A 9780-nucleotide genomic window follows, 5' to 3' on the forward strand; every position below is an offset into this window, starting at 1 on the left:
ACTTTTTTCCATCACTGTTTTGTTCGATACTGGGATCTCCTGGTATCCCAGTGAGAAAAACCCACCACGCTGTAAACTAGGAGCGTGGGGAAAGCCTACACATGCATGCTCATCTGGATGTGCCCTCTGTCTCCATTTGAAAATCCAAGTACTAGCTCTTTTTTCTTTTTCTCCTTCCCCACATGCCTTCTCAGCTTTCTCTTTAACCTCTCTTTGCTTAGGCAGAGGTACCTGTCCTAGAAAAGGTATGAAACTTTTAGGTATCTCTTATTAATTCTAAAAGTAGAGGAAGGAGAGAGGCTTTTACATTTACCATCAACTTGTGGGGGGAAAAAACTACAGGAATGCATGGAGATGAGTGGGGAGAGAGTGTCTGAAGCCAACACGGCAAGAGAGACTAATATGGTTTGGAGACATTGGGGGGGGAAATGCTATTTATTAAAAATATTTTAAAGCTAATAAACAGTCCTCTGAACTCCTTTAATCTCCTGTCCTTTTAGTTCATCTTTCATCTTTTCAGTACATCTCTTGACATACTCTGAAGCATTTTCTGAACAGAAAAGCTTCTGCGTAATTCAAACACAAGATCCCAATTGGGGGAAAAAATGTTATTTCTCCTCTACAGATGTCAGGTGCACTTTAACTATAGACTTGATATACAGGGCAAGTCAGGCAGCAGCATGTTCTAGCAGGAAATCAAACTTCTCTCATTTCAGGTATTAAAGATATGAACTACAGAGGGGTTGGGGGAAAGCTGTGGTTAAAGAGAGGCCTTTTTTCCTGCTTTCTATTTTATTTCTGCTGTCTGTAAGGTTCAACTGCTTTAGGCATCTCCACACAATTTCTGGTTTGCCAATTAAGTATATTAACTCAGTGGTAGTGCTGAGTCATAACAGAGTCTGAGTCATAACATTTAGCTCCACGTTTTATCTCTCCCAAAGATCGGGCTGCTCAGTTCCAGGTTTCGTATCCAGACCCATCTCCAGACAAAATGCTTTCAGTTCAACCTGATATAGAAAGCTAGAAATCTGGATGACGTGATTACAAGTATATACCCGGGGAGAGTGCTGGACCGAGACAAAGAATTTCTTTTCCTGACTCTGCCTTTGGCCTGTTGCATGATGTTGGGTGAATCACTTCATTCTCTGTACCTCAATTTCCCCAGCTATAAATTTGGGGCGTGGATTGCCTGATGACATCCACAATGTAAGAGTTACTCATTTATTTCATAGATTAAATATAACTAAAACCATATTCTAATAATTTAGCCACAGGAACACAGTAGATTCTACTAACAAATGAGGGACTTCTACTTGCAGAATATGATGTTGTTCTCACTTTTGGTATAAATTGGTAGCTCACTGGAGTAACTTTAATGAATGCCACTTAAGTACCCAAGTGTGATCCTATTCCAGGAGCAGGCAACTATTTCAGGTGGAGGGCCACTTAATGAGTTTTGGTGAGCTGTCTAGGGCTGCAAGAGTAGCTCTACCCCTTAACAGGCACTCTGCCCCCTGGTTGCCATCTTCGGACTGGAAGTCCCGGCCCCTAACCTTTGCCACCAGAAGTCCCTCCCGTCATCCTGGAAGTACTCCATTTGGGAAGGGGCTTTCGCATCTTGGCATGGGAAAACAAAAACAAATTATATACTAAAAATCAAACATCCACAATAACATGTCTAAATTTTATTTAAAAAAATACTTTTGTCCTGATTTGTGTGTGTTTGTGTTGTATGTATATAGAGGCAATTGCATAATAGCTCAAAATAAAGTCTTACTCTTATATATTGTGGGGGTGTGGGCAGGGGTGACTGATGCCTCCTGAGTCTGGGGGTGGACACAATTTGTGGGCAGGCCCAGGAGCAGGCCAAAAACCCCATATCCACTCCTATACTTCTGTGCTATGGCTTAGTGCCCTCACCCCACAACATGCCACTGGTCCACATGGCAAAAAATCTGCCCCATCCTGAGCAGTGTTGAGTCAGGAGCCAATCTCATGGGGGGTACGTGCCCCCCTATGCCCTCCCTACCAGTTGCCTGTCGGTGTGGGTTGGGTGTACCCATGGGGCAGCCAGGAGTCAGTGGTGGCAGCACAGAGGAGCTGTGGGGCAGCCCCATGTGGGCTGCAGCAAGTGCTGAGAGGCAGAGGCAGCTTTCCCCCCCTGCTGAGCAACAGTTTCTGCCCAAGTAGTACTACTGCTGCTGCTGTTTAGCATGAGCAGGTGAGTCTGGAGCAGGTGCAGGGTGTGCCAGGTCGGGGTTGTGGTGTGGGTCCCCACCAGTACTGTGGAGCTGGGGCCAGTGGCGGTGGCAGACAGAAGAAGCTGCTGAAGGCAGTCCCGCCATGTAGCCACTCCAGCCCTGCTGTGTACTCAGGGGGTGGCAGGATGCACCACTGCCGACCGTGCCTGGGCCAGGTGAGGCTGAGGGACCTGCCATGAGCTGGACAAAGTCCCGCCATGGCCCGGATCTGGCCCACAGGCCATATTTTGTCCACCCTTATCCTATTCCATCCTGTTCAAGAGCCCAAAAAACCATTAGCACAAAAGAGGGGTGGGTTTTTTACCTTCTTGCTCCTTTATGTACCTTAGTCTTAAGGCTGAGATGAAGATTTTACATAAGTTGACCAGTTAATTTATTTTTAAGGACTCAAGCTAAGTGGAGTAGCATTGCACTTGGGTCTTTAAGTACTATTTAGGTGCCTCAGCGGTAAAATAGGATTTGGGCTCTGATTCTCATTTCGCCCCAATAGGGTAAAGGGATTTTAAAGTAGATATACAATTATATACAATCACTTTGCAGCCCTTTTGCACTTTTCTGGGGCTTTTGGTGCTACAGAGTCATTTTGTTTATGCAAAAGATCCTGTTATTTCACTGTATTACTAGAAATGGTGTAACTAAGGTACAGATCCTCAGCTGATATGAATCAGGGTAGCTCTACTAAAGCCAAAGGAGGTATGATTTAGGTGAGGATTTGGCAATCCATATTCTATGGGTCTTTAGTAAGCTGGAAAAAAAAGCAATTGAGAAATGTTGACTAGTTATGGCAACTATTTTGCAAACTTTGAATCTGAATAGGACTTCAGTGCCTTGAAAAAAAATGCAGTCCCATCCTGAAAGAAGTACAGGTACTGCAAAGCAACACCTAGTGTTCATCTACAACTATATCAGCCAGGCCACATGGAGACCTTTAGCTGTATGGAGCTAAGTGGTACTTTTATTTACACTTATTTTTAGTTAAGCAGTCTGATCACTTGAGAAAGAACTGGGCCAAGGCACAGAGAGCGAAATGTATCCTCCTGCAAAAGAGATCTAAAACCTTTAGGGTTCCCAGGGTTTGTACGAACTCTTATTCCAAAGTAGTTTGATCCCCTTTGACACAGTGCATTTTGAAAGTGGGTTAAAATGATTAGGAATATGGTACTCTTTTTCTAGAATAAAAGCATTCATGTAGGCAGTTAATGTGGGAGAACTATTTTGTGCCTTAATTAGTTTCAAGTAGTCTGACAGAAGTCTGTAGTCTTCCAGATCCTACTTGAAATTCTCACACACACCCCTATCTGAATTAACTTCCTTTGGTAGACAAGTCCTTACCCGAACATGAGACTTTAAGCCCCAGACAGCAATAGTTGATTTCCTGGTGGATTTTCCTGGGTTTTATGCCTAAAACAACAAAATTCACATTAACAATAAACTCAAAATGTAGGCCAGTAAGGTACAAATTTTAACAGGAGATGAACCACTGGAACAAATCTCCAGGGGAGTAGTAGCTTCCCCATCTCCTGAAGCCTTCAAAAGTATATTAAGTATATTAACTCCATAGCTGAGCTCCTTATATAAAAATAGTGGTCTGAGTCACAGGACTCACCTAGCTGTCTGTCTAGAAGGCATGCTTGATTCAAACACAAATTATTGGGCTTGCTAAAAGAATAACCAGGTATAACCCCACGTTATGCAGGAAACTGAACTAATCCTTTGTCCTTGCCATCTCTAAAAACTATTTAATCTAACTTTATGTATGTCCTTTAAGTGTGGACAGCATTAGGACTTTAGCTTATGTACTTCTTTGAAGCCTACATTTGGAAAATGGTAAATATAATTCATAGTTATCTGTGAAAGGAAAGCTTCTGGTAATCCAAGATGTAAACACCTTGCAGTAAACTCATTCCCGTGTTGCCTTCACTAGGATTATGCAATCCTATATTTAGTGCCTTTAGGAGCGGTGGCCATGATGGCTCTTGCCATGTAGGTGTGCCTATAAAAACTATTAAAATTCAAATGACTCTGCTAAATAAGCAGCCCTGTCAGACAGATTATTTATTACTATTTATGATGACAGATTTATCTTTCTTATTTCTCCAACACATTTCTCCAGAGGAAATTAGATACAGTACTTAGTTTAAGCTGTGCCAAGGAGAAAATGTTTCTATAAATACTTAACAACTTGTCTGGAGAGATTACAAATATTGGTCCGTCCTTCACAATGTCACGTTGGTCATTGAAGCTGGGTTGAAATGTCGGTCATTTATTTTTCTTATGGAAAAAGGTAACTCAGTGGTTTAAATGGAGGGGAAAAGAATAAGCAAAATGTACATATAAATCATTCTTATAACCAAAATGTAATTGTTCAAACAGAAACATTTGGGAACAAATTGTCAGCCAACTTTTAAGAAAAACTTGTTATTGCCATGCTCAGTTCACAGTGCCAAATCGACTGTACCAGCCAAAGTGTCTGTGCAGCCAATTAACTTGTGAAGGCAACCATTTGCTCACAGAAATCAGGCAGCTGGTCACCTGACTATATCGTTTCAGCTTGCCAGGGCAGGATTTTTGGCATTGAAAATTGGGGTATGCTTGCTTTCATCGGGTACACCAGGTGGCATGTTCAAGAAAGATGCAAACATTTGGAGGCCAGGGCAGGCAATTTAGTCCTCAATATTAAATGTATAGTGATTGATATGACTTTGGCTGTGTGAGAGACCCATAAGTGGGAGCCGTTTGTTCTCTAGAATATTTATCGGACAGGGGTTGTTAGTCAGAGCCCAATTCAAGCCTGAAAAACGTGCTGGTGTGAAGCCTAAGAACTTTTTAAGTCTATTTATGGTTCCTCTTGAAGGCTTAATGGGATTTACCTGGTGCATTGACTTTGTGCTCACCCCCTGCCTGAGGTCGCTTTCCCCTTCGTGCATATGGAGTTCCACTTTCTTCTTCATAGTTTATTAGTAACTCCTCAAGTGTTGTTATAAGTTGCATGTCTCCATAGACAGACAAGGTTCTTTGGGTAAATCTGATCTCTTTTATTAGACCAACTCAAATAGTAGGAAAAATTCTTCTTTGCAAGCTTTTGGGTACAAATGCTCTTTGTCAGGCTGAGGAAGAATCCGCGCTTGATGTATGCGCTCTTCCTGCATGGAATGACCAGTAAAGAAGCCAGAGGCTGGTGCGTGTGCAAGAAAGCAAGTCTCCATAGACTCACTTATAGACTGCTTACTGCCTAGCACTCTTGGAGGTTAATATCCTTTTGCTGATTTCCACTCATGCTGGGTAGGATGCCTCAGGTCATAATTCAGTCCACCTCTATTGGAGTCAATGAGCAAAATACTGACCCCACTGAAAGCAGTGAGAAATTTAACACTGTGGCCAGTATTTTACCCGTGGTACTATGCTGTTGAGACTTATGCTGCTCCTTGCAACAGTGTTTTGCCATTTTAATAGCCATCACTTTGGAAATATGCACAGTTCTTCCCCTAAACTGAATTTCAGCAAAGGTTCATGAAGCCGTTGAGTCTGCAAATTGGACTGGGAATCTTATGAGCATCAGCACTCTCAGGATATGTCCTATGCTTCCTACGCAAAACCAAATCCAAAATACTATAAGCAACAAATTTTTCTTCATACATCAATACCTTTCCAGCCAGGACTTAGCAACATAAAGGTATGTGGCCATGATAAAAATTTCTGTTACATTCTGTGGAAGTTTTCCATAAGGAATGGCATATGGCATAGTGTGAAATACTTCATCAAGTGACAAGGAAGTTGTTTAAGTTTCTACTTTTCCTAGTTATAAAACCAGCTCTAGTTGGCAGCAAGTCTGAGGAACTGAAACAGGTGGTAAAATAATAAAAGCCCTCCTACAAGGAAGCTGCCCACACTGGGAGAAATATCTGAAAATTGCATCCTGATTTGTTTGGAATAATTTAAGGGAATTCATAATGGTCAAATGAAATGGGGATGAAACCCACACTTTCCTAAACAAGCACAAGAAATGCATATGTCCCTCAATATTCATATATATTCAATTGCCTTTCCAGTTCCTGAACTGATAGAATTTCACGCACAGAAATGACCCATGAGTCCAAACAACTTATTTAAAAACACTTCTGCAAACTGGAAAATGATTCCTGATTCCTAGGCAACGTCCATTTATGCCTGTTGAAATAGCAAGTTCTGTTGCACGTGTTCACATTACAGTAACAGAGACAGTACTGTCCCTGGATAGAGTATTAGATGGGGAGTCCAGTAATATTTGTTCTAAACTAATAGAAAAATAGATTTGGAAGGGACCCCAGGAGGTCACATCTAGTCCAACCCCCTGCTCAAAGCAGGACCAGCCCCAATTAGATCATCCCAGCCAAAGCTTGGTCAAGCTAAGCCTTAAAAACCTCCAGTGATGGAAATTCCACCCTCTCTCTGTGTAACTTGTTCCCATGCTTTCCTACCCTCCTAGTGAGAGAGTTTTTCCTAAAATTTAACTTAAACTTCCCTTGCTGCAACTTGAGCCCATGGCTCCTTGTTCTGTCATCTGCCACCACTGAGAGCAGTCCAGCTCCATCTTCTTTGTAATCACCTTTCAGGTACTTGAAGGATCCAGTGGTGACTTGGAAGCTACTGGATGCCTTTCTCTGCATCTATTTCCCTGTACATAAAAAAGTGTAATGACAGTGTGGTCTCTTTTGTGAAACATGTTGGGATCTACAGAAAGCAAGAGCTAAGAATTATTTGTATGATAGAATCCATCATTTCAGTCAAAGATGCCCTCACATTCAGTTTACAGGATAAAGAGACCTTTTAAAGGAGCTTCAGTGCGTCTTCCCACAACCGTAGCAGCAAGCGTGTTTGCTGTGTGACTCTGGTGCACAAATTCCATTACTTATGGATGTGGGTCCATTCCTATCGTACATCATAACTGCATCTGCAGTTCTTTTCCCCCATAAAATTGCATGCACATTTATGCTACGGGTACAGCACATGATGATCTGTTTAAACTAACAAACCTCAGAGAGTGAAACTGTCCTCTGCAGGGGCAGCACAATGTGAATGGGCCGCATGAGCTATATTTTGAAGATTTTGCATCTGTATGTCTTTCAGAGATCCACTGGTGAGTTTGGGCCTGCAGCAAGGAGCCAGGGGCTCCTGCTACAATGAGGGGGCAGGCTGGGCAGAAGGGCAGCTGCATGGAGAAAGTAGGAGCCTGAATAAGGACTGGGAGCTCAAGGGCAGGCAAGGGATTTAAAAAGCTGAAAGGCCGGCATCTGCAGGCAGTGACTCACCAAATGCAGGTGATAGGGAAAGGGCCAGATAAAGGTAAGGTGGCGAGAATGGAGAAGGGGGAGCAGGAGTGGCATCTGATGAGTGAAACGGTCTCTGGAGGAGATGCTGGGAGAAAGCGTAGCCTCTCCAGGAGAGAGAGACTGAATCCCAGGGAACCAAGGCAAGAGCCCTCTCCCCCGGGAGCAGTGGTGTGAAAACCAGGTGGTGAGCGGCCGGTGGAAAAGACAATTACTCAGAGGGGAGGACTTGGCTTGCTTGAACTAGCCACTCAGTGTTAGTGCCTTCCCTGAGCAGGTAGCTCATCCTAAAGGGAGAGTATGCCATTTCAGAAGACTGGTAAATAACCCGGGGAGGGTCTTGTTTAGTTAAGGCATCAGCCTGCCTTTCAGTTCTGTGTTTGAACTGGTGGACCATGGTGGACTGATAGGGGAGTTAGGAGGTCCCAGAGGCATGAGAGGCTTAATCCTGCTGGGAGCAGGGAACAAGCCGCAGTGTTGCCCAAACAGGGCAGGAAAAAGGGCCAGTGAGATCAGTGAGCTACAGGGAGTGCAACAGGGGCTGGAGCCCCTCTGAAACCAGGTCTGCTACCATTGGGCCTGGGTGGAGAGGCCCAGCTAGAGGAAAGAGGTGGACACTAATCAGGCTGAAGCCCCAACACGGGCACAGGGGAGAAAGGGAGCCTAGCACCAGACTGGGGCTGAGATCCCAAGAAGACGACTTGTTGTTTAACACCTGAGAGGCATGGGCATGGCTAAAGGGGAGGTTGGAGGCCATGTAGGGCTACATCTACTTGTAGCCATCTACAGGTGCCTACATGGAGACAACAGACATACTTTAAGACTCCTAGGGCTAGGGCCAACTGGAAGATAGAGGTCAAAGGGTGATTTAAATGAGCCCTGGAGTCCTGGATCATCTCTCATCACCTAATTACTCCCAAGACTCATAAAAGGCACAGCAGGCGAAGGAGAGAGGCAGACCCAGGAGCTGGTTAAGCAGGAAAAATCGGGGTGCTAGTAAGCATCGCGGCCTTGCCCTGCTACAGGGCCATTATGCGGAAACTTATACCAAAGTAAAGAGAAGGACTGCACTTACTTCTGGGCACGTGTTTGTTGCTGCTCTTGCTTATGGGCTTTTGAAATCTCAAGTTCAGACATTGTTTTTTACCGACTTCCAGTAAATACACTGACAGCTGGCAGCTCGTGCAGCTGGTCAAATGTCGCATGTAGACGCACAAACCCATACAATGCTTGCAGTGTTGACTGTATCATTAGCTGTAGCCGGCTTCAAAATAAATCCTATAACTCTGGCTAAACAAATACATTAGAGCTTCTCATAGCAGAAGCCAAGCCCTGCTCTGCCTAGAATCCTGTTCCCTTTGTAGCCCTTCTGACATGTCAGTTTATTTTTAGCCATAATTAAAATTTTAACATACCATGTCATAGAACCCATTTTAGTAACTAATGTGCCAGCACTATTTTATTAAATAGACTATAAAAACTTTTTAATTTTTAGTATTTGGAGTGTTCAAGGAGAAAGCAACCCTAACACTGACGCTTGATGACAGTTAGTCAATGAAGGAAGAAAAAAAACCAGCGGTGGTTCTGTCTATCTCCCAGCTCTCTCCCTAGCACTAAATTACAGAATTAATAGGCTTTTAGAAGAGACTGACACATAGTTACTGTGAAAAAGACAATTAAATGTGGAAAGCCACTTTTCTCACCGCATTTAATTTTAACTGGAGGCTTTGAGAGTCAATAAATCTTTTTCTTATTTCATTCTCACTTTTTCCACAGGTATTAAAGCCTTTAAGAAAAGCACCTAGAAGGATCTCTGTTAGAAGCAAGTTATTCTGCCCCTCCCTCCCCCCTCCCCCCCCCAGGTATTTCCTCTGTTTTCCCCAAATCTGATTTTTCCCTCCCCAGTACAAAGGCTGGGCTGTGTCTTCATACATAATAGGTTTCATATCATTCCAGTTTTTGTGGTCTGTACAGTGGCTCAGCATAAAGGCAGTGCTGTAGACTGCAAAGCCTCTACCACATTTCTCACTTTATCCTTTTATTCTGAAAAACCAAGTTTTGTCTACAATTACAGTGGATTAAACAGGTACTTGCTTGCTTCCAACCTTCTTTGGAGCAGGTGGGATCAGAGGGCAAAAAAACTTTGACTCTGCCACCTCCTACTCCCCTGCATAGCTGCACCAGGTTGGAACCAGGTGGTAGTTATGCAGGAC

At 43.5% G+C, this 9780-nt stretch overlaps 2 long non-coding RNA genes across 2 annotated transcripts in view; one reads left to right on the forward strand and one right to left on the reverse strand.

Annotated features, from left to right (window-relative positions):
- The window catches only part of LOC109317087, a 16268-nt gene extending 10800 nt beyond the window's left edge, over window positions 1-5468 (reverse strand). Inside the window, exons 1-2 of the long non-coding RNA XR_002102969.1 lie at window positions 5132-5468; window positions 3594-3662 (exon numbers count right to left, since the gene is read on the reverse strand). This is a non-coding gene — a long non-coding RNA (uncharacterized LOC109317087). The remainder of the gene's footprint in view (window positions 1-3593; window positions 3663-5131) is intronic.
- Window positions 1-9410, forward strand: part of LOC109317088 — a 93988-nt gene extending 84578 nt beyond the window's left edge. The window contains exon 3 of the long non-coding RNA XR_002102970.1: window positions 9344-9410. This is a non-coding gene — a long non-coding RNA (uncharacterized LOC109317088). The remainder of the gene's footprint in view (window positions 1-9343) is intronic.
- Window positions 9411-9780: the final 370 nt, after the last annotated feature.

This window comes from Crocodylus porosus, unplaced genomic scaffold, assembly GCF_001723895.1.
Source record: "Crocodylus porosus isolate Cpor-Errol unplaced genomic scaffold, CroPor_comp1, whole genome shotgun sequence".
NCBI lineage: Eukaryota > Metazoa > Chordata > Crocodylia > Crocodylidae > Crocodylus > Crocodylus porosus.